General features: G+C 39.0%; 1 non-coding gene across 1 annotated transcript; it reads right to left on the bottom strand.

Annotated features, from left to right (window-relative positions):
• Nucleotides 1-5,471: 5,471 nt before the first annotated feature.
• LOC116863115 lies at nt 5,472-5,575 on the bottom strand. The gene has a single exon (XR_004381769.1). It is a non-coding gene; the product is annotated as a U6 spliceosomal RNA (small nuclear RNA).
• Between the last annotated feature and the right edge of the window lie 5,215 nt (nt 5,576-10,790).

The raw sequence follows: 10,790 nt of genomic DNA, 5'->3' as shown, positions 1-10,790 counted from the left end.
ATTCAGCCTCCCTTGCTTTTTAAGCCGGTTGCTTTGGGGAGTCATCTTCCCCATGCACTCCCCTGTTTGCTACTCTGTTTCTCATCCCTCTTTGCAACAACAGCTCCTTCTCCACAGTAGCCGCCAGGATCTACTTCTCTTCCAAATCATGTTTCTGCACTTCCTACCTTCTTTGATGTGTCCTCTTCTCTATTTTTAGTTGTGGAGTTTGTTCTGCCAGTCTTCAGGTCAATTTCTGGGGTATTTAGGATTATTTAATAATTATCTAGTTGTATTCATGGGATAAGGTGAGTCTAGGGTCCTACTCTGCTGCCATCTTCTTCTTCCTTATTACACATTAATTTAAAAAAAGTCAGGCATGAGAGCTCCCTGAAATTTAGCATATATGAATTGAAGTATTTAAGAAGACTTAATTCCATCCCTAGTTTTTACTGCTCTGCTGTGATAGTATTTTCATGTTACAGAATAATTGTTGAAGACATTTTAATATTTTGCAAATCTGAGCTGCAATAAAATATGATTCATCATTATTAATGTAATTTTAAATAAGAAAAAAACTGGTTTATATTGATTGTAAGATGCATACTAATTTGAAAGGTGCTAAAATGTAAATGAAATATGCACCAATGACTTAAGTTATTACTAATTCTAAAGGATACAGTTTTATAATAAGTGACTCATAAATATAAAAATATTTAAACCACATAAAAGGAAAGGGGGATGCATAAAAAAGCAGGGAATACTTGAATTTAGCTTTGAGTTTCATGGAAAGTGAGACAAAAAAATTTTATATATATATATATATAATATATATGTATATATATATACACACACTATTCATTAAATGATTAAAAGGATTTATCCTCCTCAGAAAATAATTTTTTTTTCTGGAACCGAGTTATAAAAAGAATGCTGATTTGGAACATATGTGAAGGCCATTGTCTTCAACCACAGCAGTTGTAAAGAACATATAGAAATGCTTTTACTTGACAATTTCTTCAATCTTTGGAAGCAGAAAGCAAGATTGAAGATTTGGCCAATATCTTTAGAAATGTTAAAATAAAATTTATTTAAATTGCTTAGCCAATATTTCACACTAAAGAATATCTTTAATAAGAATGCTGCACCAAGTATGACAAACATAGCAATGAGATTTGCTGAGCTTTATATTACCCCGAAAAGCCACAATTAATTTGAAATTTAATTGGTACTGGGAATCATTTTAATGGTTGGTAGAAGAACAACACAAGTTTTAGCTGTTTTTAGATTGAACAACAATTAGATCAACAGTGTTATAATTGTAATAAAATCTGTTACATGACCAAAGCTAATTCAGATTATGCCTTAAATCCATGAGTTGTGTTTTACATTTCTTTCCTTTTTTAAAAAGGTACTATGGAAAATTTCAAACATGTGCAAAAAGTAGACACAATATTGTTGGGAACACTTTTTTATCTATTACCTAGCTTGAACAATGATCAATTTATGGTCATTTTTGTTTCTTTTATGACTTTACTCTTGATTCTTTTGAAGGAGTCCCAGATATCATAATGTTTAATCTTTAAAGATCTTTCTCTAAGGATTCTCTTTTCAAATATAACCACATTAGGATTGTCATACCTAAAAAAGTATTAATTCCTTACTAACATGACCACTTTGGGTGTACATTGCTTCAGTTATCTTATTAATTTTATTTAGAAATGGATTAGTCGCTGAATCAAGATCAAAATGAGGTTTACACTCAGAGAATGGACAAGAATAGCTCCTTCTCTATTTCTGATCATCCAGGTCCTCAACAATATGGACTGAGCGCATACAGTAACAGGCACAGGCTGGCTGCTGGCAAAACAAAGGTGAATGCAACAGAATCCTCTGGTCAAAAGAATGCATCATCCCCTGCATGGGAAGGAGTAACCCCATACTTTTGTTCATAGGGAATGCTTAGCAGCCCTCATTCCCAGGAATTCCTCTCAGATTGAACCTAAATTCCTCATTTGCAGCCTATTTCCATTCCTTTTTTTTTTTTTTTTTTTTGATGGACAAGGAGCAGTATCACTGCAGACTGTTATTATCATATTTATTTTTGTTTTTTGGGGGGTGAGGTTTCTTTATTGTTTTTACTTTGTTGCTATTTTTTGCTTCTGTTTTTATTTTTCTTTCTGTAATCCCTTCTGCTCTCCTGCACATCTGTCTAGTATGTATGTGCTATAACCGTGTAACTATAGAAGACTGAACCACACAGTTATGGGAAAGACGTAAGATCTGTTTCTACCTGGGGGGGTTTAACGCAAAATGGCTGATTTGATGAACAATCCTTGAATTTGTATTTCCTTAGAAAGAGGGGGGTTTGAGTTAGGGTTCAAAAGAGATGCTTTATAGTGTGCAGAGCATAAATACTATTATTTTAATGTTTTAAAGTATTTTCATATCAATTATTTATTATCCTCTCTATAATCCTATGAGTTATAAGGACAAGTATGATTATCTTTATTTGGCAGGTGGGGAAAATGCAGCACTAAGAAATTATGCTTTATGAAGAGTACATACGAAGATAGAATGGGGCCAACCTGAGAGATTAGTTATCTAGACTTAGTCTCTGCTCCTCTACTTGTTGCTGATGTTGTGAAATCATGTAACACTGACTATACTTTACTAGAAGACAAAAGGAGTGACATGTCCAACATGTGTATATAGGTCATTTTGAGCTTCCTGCTCACTCCCCTCACTCTCAGCTGATGGATAGTACCTGTCCTGGCATGCAACAGATGTTACTAGATGACCTTATTGTTTGGCCAAGGACAGACACCTGAACCTACATGCAACTGTGGGCTCTTTCTCCCAGAAATTTGAAACTGGTTTATAGGAACTACTTAACATTGTAGCAGTGACTCTTGAGTAAGGAAAATATAAGGCCAAGCCTGACCCATGGGCAAGTTAAGCCCAGTGGGTTGGTCATGGCAGAGAGAAGAGTAAAGCAAATGGGCATTTACTTCCCAGTCAAGTGAATTCATCTCCTGCCCTTTAAAAAAATTTTTATTCTTAAGCAATTTTTACACCCAGCATGGGGCTCAAATCCACAACCCTGAGATCAAGAGTCACACGTTCCACCAACTGAGCCAGCCAGGGGCCCGTATTCCCTTTTGAGGCCAGTTGTACTTGCTGGCTGGGACATACTTGGTACTCATCCAATAAATTCCCTTTTTGCTTGAGTACTTTGAGTGGATTTCAGTTCCTTACAATCAAATGAGCCCCAAGACCCAATCAAATCCTTTATTTAGGCAAAAGGGAAATCACAGTAAGAGGTTTGTCCTGGGGCTTTTACTCTTTTTCTAAGCAGAGGTGGCATTTGTGTTGGTGTTTTTGCCTTTCTAGGGGTAGGTGGGAGTGTTTGTGGATTTCCTATGGAAGAGTAAGAGGAGGAACCTGCATCCTTTTAAACTTTCCCACAACGGCACCTGGGTGGCTTGGTTGGTTCAGTGTCTGACTCTTGGTTTCCACTTGGGTCATGATCTTGAGGCCTGGGGTTGAATCCTGCATCGGGCTCCACGCTCAGCAAGGAGTCTGCCTGAGGATTTTCTCTCTCCCTCTGTCCCTCCCCAGCTCTCTCTCTCTCTCTCTCAAGTAAATAGATAAATCTTTAAAAAAACCCACAAACTTCCCCATCATTGGAAAGTTTTTTTTTCTGCTTCTCCAGTTGATTTCAGATCTGTAGGAGTTGGAGGGAAGGACAGTGCCATGATTCTTATCTCTGGGGCTTCAGAGCAGACCTGAAGCCAGTGGTGCTCAGCTCTGGGGTCCCTAGGAGCCAGTAGACTTCCTCCCAAGCAAGTTTATACCTTGGGGTTTCTGTTGTGCAGAAATCTTGCCAGATCCTACCCCACTCTTACTCCTTGCCATCTGACTCATGAGGATCCTAAGAAACCTCAGAATTCAATGTTTTTTCATAGATATTTCATTTCCTTAAAACAACAACAACTTTGGAATGTATTGTCACCCATGAAGCATTTATTGTGTTACTACAATGAACATTGTGGTTATCTGTGTGACATTCATATCACCTTCCCCCATGTATAACACCTGTCTACTGAGTCTCCACAGTTTTACCTACCAGTGAATGACAGTCACCTGTCCACACTGGCTAGTTCAAGGGTCTCTGGAGCTGGGACTCTTGTTAGTTGTGAGACATCATGTTCTTTCTTCTGAGGAGGTTAAAGGGAAAGTGTGTTTTCCTGGCGGCTGCTGGCATGCATCTTGCAACGGTGGGGAGACGCCAACCTGAGGGAGAGGCAACATATGGAGTCAGGCAGAGTCAGTAGAGCTGCAGAGAGGTCTAGCCAGATCCTACGTGCACAGTGCCTGGGGTTTACATTTCCTATGGATTTTAAGGTCCAGGTGCCAATGAATTCCCACTGTTATTAAAGGAAGTTTGAGTTCAATTTTCTGTTATTTTCAACATAGCAGATTCTGATCCAGAACTTTTAAATTCTTTTACTTCTCTCACATTTTGGATTACTGATTTCACATTCAAATATGAGCACCTTCAGTGTAGAGCACAGCACTGTGTACTCCCCATATCTTCTGCCCTCATGGCAACCTTATGAGATAGATAATATTATAATTGAATGTCCACTTTTCAGTCAAAGGTACTCAGGTTCTGAGAGATTGTGACTTCTCTAAAGACCCAAAACCTATAAGCAGCCATAGAGTCTGAATTTGAGCCTATTGCAAATGCCATTTTATTATATAGAAGATATTAAAGATAAAAATTCAGCTTTTAGGGGTGCCTGGGTGGCTCAGTGGGTTAAAGCCTCTGCCTTCGGCTCAGGTCATGATCTCAGGGTCCTGGGATTGAGCCCTGCTTCAGACTCTCTGCTCAGTAGGGAGCCTGCTTCCCCCTCTCTCTCTCTGCCTGCCTCTCTGCCTACTTGTGATCTCTGTCTGTCAGATAAATAAATAAAATCTTAAAAAAAATTAAAAAATTCGACTTTTAGACAGTTGTCAGTAATCACTCATATTTGTGAAATACTTTCTGTATTTCCAAAGCATATGTGAACCCATGTTACCACCATGTTGACGAGGTATCAACTCAACTATAAGGAGCTGACTGAAACAGAGAGGCCGGACACAGAGAGTATCTAGGAAATAAGTCTAGGTGTATTTATCCCATCAGTGCAGGTAGAAGAAGGTGTTACACAGTAAAAACAATGTTCTCCAATGACAAGCACAGTGTGTAAATCTCTGGGTCTTCCGGAGAGGGCTTCAATGTCATTGTACAGGATTAAGTCCGAATGAGGGAGGAGCCTACTGGGACTTGTAGGAAGTGTCACTGAGGAGTAGGCAGAACACCCCCACCCCCCAACGCCAAGCTCAGCTGGATCTTTATGATCAGATATCTTGGTAATACACAAAATGACCATAGAGACTCATGTAAAATAAGTATCAACACACCTTTATTTTTTCTTTCCATTATTAAAAGTATGAAACATCCTGCAAATTTGCATGTTGTCCTTGCACAGGGGTCATGCTAATCTCGGAAGTATTCCATTTTTAGTAGATGTGCAGCTGAAGCAAGCACCACATCTTTTAATGTATTTATTCTCTTTAGGCTAGCACAGTCTGGTCTTGGACTTTCTGGTCTCAGAGCTGCAGAATTAGGGCAAGGGTCAGTTACCCTGATGCCTCTGAGAACCTTACAAGCCCTCAGACTAGCTATAAATCTGTCAGATTGATGATTATGATTTTATAGATGGGAACGTTAAGAAAATTAAGTGTGGGGGGGGGATGTAACATTACTTTGATTGGCTCTTCAATCCTTATTTAATTAGAATGCATTAGCTTTTCATCCACGGGAAGTTTCTTAAGCCAATTTTGTTGTTAACGAAGCCCAGAATAAATATAGGAACATCAGTAGAGGGCCAGGCTGTGCCTTTAAGTATAAAACCCAAAAAGAGTAAGCCTGAATGTGTTTTCAGTAATTCATTTTGAAGAGTTGGTAATGAGACTAGACATGTAGTTTAATCAGACTGCCTGGTGGTCACCCAGAACAGACATGCTATGATGCCTGTGGAAAAACCATGGGTTCTTGGTCAAGGGAGGGACTGTCAATCCCAGGACAGTGCTGATTTCCCAGTAGGGTGAGGGGCTTCAGGGCCATACAGTTTCCAAGGTTTTCCCCCTGTGTATTTTGATTAGTGCGTTTTTGATAAAGTAAGTAATAGTCTCATATTGATAAAGTAAGTAATAGTTTTGATAAAGTAAGTAATAGTCTCTTTTTTCATTGCTAATATCCTGTTTTGGTGCACCAGTAATAGCCTAAAGAAGAAGAAGTTTCCTACCACCATAAATGCCCTTGGCTAACTTAATGGTATTGGATATACTAGAATTGGGGGCACCTTAGATAATGGATAATTTCAGACAGTTGCCATGTTTCACTTTATCATTCACTCAGAAATATTTATGGACTACATTCTCTGTGTTGGGCACTGTTCTGGCTCCTGGGTAGAGGGTAAAGAGCAAACAGTTGTGATTGTTGTCCTGCTAAAGCCCATAGATGTATAATTACAAAACATGATGGGTGAAATGCAAAAGACTCAAGTGCTATTGATGGAGTTGGTTAGTTATTTAACATTGGTTTTCTTGGCCCTTTCCCATTATCTTGCAACCTGAATAATCAAACACTGAATGATCTAGAGTTAATTATTATTTAAGAAATTTCAGTTACATCATGGACATTACCTTTATTAATTATAACATTTAGACTCAAATGTCAGAGAGAACCCTTGCTTGAGTCTACCCTTGAGAGATACTCAGTTTCATGTTGGCTTAGCCTTTTATTTACAAAATGGCTGTGATTTTTTTTTAACTTGGAAAAGATTGTTTTGATGCATAATATGAAAGCTGACTGTGTGACTTAGCAAACCAAAAATATTTATTCAGAAAACATTTCATTGCAGCTATCTGTCATGTTGAAAAGGCAGCTTTTTGTTTCAGTGCAATGAATGCAACACAGTATGTTTTGGTTTATTAACTCTGATGGTTGAGCGTGGTTATATGAAAACACTTGGGCCAGTATTTCCAAATATAACGAGTGCCCCAGATTCTCAAACGTTAGGAAGATGTCACAGGATAGATTCATTCTTCCAAGTAAATGAACTAGATCAAAGAATCCTTCTGTTTCTTTCTTTCTCCACCCTTATTATAATACGGCCTATTGTGAAGGGATTTCTCGAAGTGGGAACTAGCACTAATATCTTTCAAAAAAGCTTCTACAGGGAGTTTATACTTCACACCGTCTTAGTGGCTACCTCTGTGACCTAGAACTACACCTTTGGCTTCCATGGGCCTTAGTGTAAGATAGAACACCATTGTGTTTCCTACCAACCTCACAGGATTGTCCTGGGCATTAAACTAGATGCCATTTTTAAAATAGTTGAGAATGGGGAGCGTTCATTCAACAAATCTACCTGAATGGAAAGAACCAGAAGTGCTCTTTCCCAGTTGGGCCCAGATGTTTTATTTGATAATAGTTAACAACCCTACAAGGTAGTCAGGGCAGTAGCTCTCAAGTGCTGGGGGAGGAGTTAGGCACTATATGATGAAGATTTTTAAATTCACTTGCTATGTTTCTCCAAATAATTAAATCCATAACTCATTTTGTTGTTCATCGACCTGTGCTGCCAGTAGGTCCTTTTCCTTACAGAACCCTCTAAACCTTCATTGTTTACCCTTGCCTTCTTGCTTTTGAATGAATTGTAAAATGGCTCTCAAAGACTGAAAACAGTCATCTCCTTTTTAGCCTTCTCTTTTTAAGAAGTCATAGTTGTCCTGAATCTTGTATATAGTTTTCTGTTCTTTTATAGTTCTAAATTTTATAGTTTTCCTGCCAAGTCTGCTGAACTTTTCCCCTAGGTCTTTTTTCCTTCCTTGTTGTCTCTGTAGCTCCCTCTCTTTTTTGTGTAAAGGAGTGTTTCCTTCCCACGAAGTTATGCTGATGTCCCTTTTAACCACGGAATTGTAATCTGTTACTTTTCCAGCCTACTCGGTTGAATCCCTGGGCACTTTGGGAAGGCCTAATGTTGTCCGATGGAAAACTACTGGTCTCTTAAAATGCAGGACACTGGCTATCCCCTGCACATCCCCTCTCTAGGCTGGGTGTCCCATCGCTGGGAGGCCTTCCTCTCATTAGGTCGCGGTGGAAGTGTTTCCCCTTGCAGGATGGGGCACATCAACTGCATTCCAGCAAAGGGGCTTTCCTCTTTCCCTGTGAACATTTTATCTGATGGTGTAATTCGGAGGGAAAGGGGAAGAGCCAAGGCGGGTTGCGCAGTTGCTTGCTTTTCCTGGCAAGGCTGTTGGGGCATGTTGTTCCCGGAGCCTGTCCTCATCATCTGATCATTCTCATCCCGCCAGGGTGGCCCCGAGGTTGCCCGATAGAGCAGCAGGACAGGATGCCCGCAAGTTTATACAGAAGAGGACACCGAGGGGCCCTCTCACCCATGGTGAAGGGAGAATGCTAGTAAATGAAAGTCCTGAATCTCACACTTTCCTTCAAGTAGAAGTCCCAGATGGAAACTCTCTGAATCACACCCTATAAATATTTTCACCCAGGCTTATTCTCCTTAGACCTTTTGTTGTCAGGGAGAAACAGCAAGGAAAAAAAAAAGTAGAGATGAAGGAAGAGGAAAGTTCAGAGAAAACTTGGGAACTTGACTCTTAGAAGCAGCCGATTCAAAAATATATGTTTAGACAATGTTGAGAGCAACAGGGAGGATGTTGACTTTCCATAAAGTGATGGAAGGCAAGGGTACCCAGTTTTACAATCTGTTAAGTGACTGGTATATGAACATAAAAGACATGTAAATTGGTTTATTTCAGACATCCCAAAGAATGAAGCATTTTTATACAGGGCCAAAAAAAAAAAAAAAAAAAAGGAACTGCTATTCAATTTCAAGTATAAGCAGAATATAGAGTCAAAAATTATAATTCTTCAAACACCAGAAATTATCTATTAACTATTGACAAATATACATTTTAATGGATTCATAATAGTAAAATCCTGGTCCTAGTTTTTAAAATGAAGTGCCACTTATTTAAATCCTGTCTTTGAGAAATAGTGCAAAACCTAAAACTTATCTCTAAAAATAAAGCTCTCTAACCTGTAATTTGAGAACTCTCCAATTTTAATATGAATTTCTTTGACAAGCTCTGTTTCCCTTGTGACAAAATGTCTCTTTTCAGTTTGAGTCATCATTGCACGTTTATGAAATCTGACAATGCTGACACAGCCTGAGATATTTGGGTCAAGGTGATGGGCGAGACATTGCGAAGGTGAAGTAATTTTACTGATTGGATGTGGGTGGTGAAGAAGGTTTACCTGGAGGTGACAGAGCATTACAGAAGGACGGGGGGAGACAGGACAGGGGGTTCCAAAGGTGCATTTCACTGTCTTTACCATTTTGCCTGCCATTTGAATTCACAGATGCCTGAGGCTGTAATATCCAATCCTTCATTAATCTTTGAAATTAGCTAAGAAAGGAAATTTATTTTTTTTTAAGATTTTATTTATTTATTTATTTGACAGACTGAGATCACAAGTAGGCAAAGAGACAGGAGGAAGCAGGCTCCCTGCTGAGCAGAGAGCCTGATGCGGGGCTCAATTCCAGGACCCTGGGATCATGACCTGAGCAGAAGGCAGAGGCTTTAATCCACTGAGCCACCCAGGTGCCCTGAAAGGAACTTTTCTTGTAGCTAAGTCCAGTGTTCTGAAACTGGGGCCATGGGTGTATTTGATTGTTAATTCTGTATTTCTCTACCAAATGCAACATCCATTCTTTTTTCCCCATTTTCTTTTAGTTAGTAATAATGGTTATCTTAGAGGATACAGTTTCTTGTTTTGTTTATTTTTTTGTTTCCTTTAAAAATATATGTATTTATTTATTTAAAGTAATCTCTATGCCCAAAGTGGGGCTCCAGCTCATGACCCTGAGATCAAGAGTCACATGCTTCACTGACTGAGCCAGCCAGGGTCCCCTTTTTCCTATTTTTATCAACAAAATACTAAGGGACTGAATTTCATGTGCTGCTGGAGTCTGAAAACTTATGGAAGCCACTACATAAAGATGGACAAAAGGAGTCTCTTTTCCTTGGCACTCAACACAGAATGCATTACTGGAATTCTAACATATTCTAACATGGGGAAGGCCACAGCTATGAAGGCAATTAATGGCCGTTGCATTTGCAAAAAAACCCCACAGATCCATAAACTGCCATGATGTCTTTTAAATGTGCTCTGTATTGGGGGGAGGCAAAAAAATAATTTACAGGCAGGGTGGGATTATGCTTAAAGCAGATGGGTATGTTTTCAATGTGGCATGGTATGGGGTGGAGCATGGGAATGGCCAATTTTACCATAAAATATTAAAATCTGCTGGTGTTCTGGAACTTTTTTTTCCTCTTATGATTGTTTCTCTGGCCTCTCCAAATGCCCCTGCCTTCTGTCCAGATCTGGATCCAGATTCTGGCCAGCTACATAGACCAGAGTATTTAACTGGTTCCATATGTTACTGGCACCCAATTCTTAGAAAAGAAACAAACAAACAAAGGAGAGTCTAATGATTAACTTTTTCCATCAGCTTGCCGTATTCTTGGAAGTTTCAGGTGTGGTGTCTACTAGTTGTTTACCCCTAGGCTGCTTGTTCATAATATTGATAATATCTTTTTAGGGTGCCTTTGATTAGTGGTTCTTAAACTTTAATATGCATCAGAATTATCCTGAAGTCTTGTTAAAAACA

This window comes from Lontra canadensis, unplaced genomic scaffold (genome assembly GCF_010015895.1).
Source record: "Lontra canadensis isolate GAN:19392208 unplaced genomic scaffold, GSC_riverotter_1.0 scaffold556, whole genome shotgun sequence".
NCBI lineage: Eukaryota > Metazoa > Chordata > Mammalia > Carnivora > Mustelidae > Lontra > Lontra canadensis.
The sequence above is the reverse complement of the archived record's forward strand: the minus strand, read 5'-3'. Positions and strand labels throughout refer to the sequence as shown.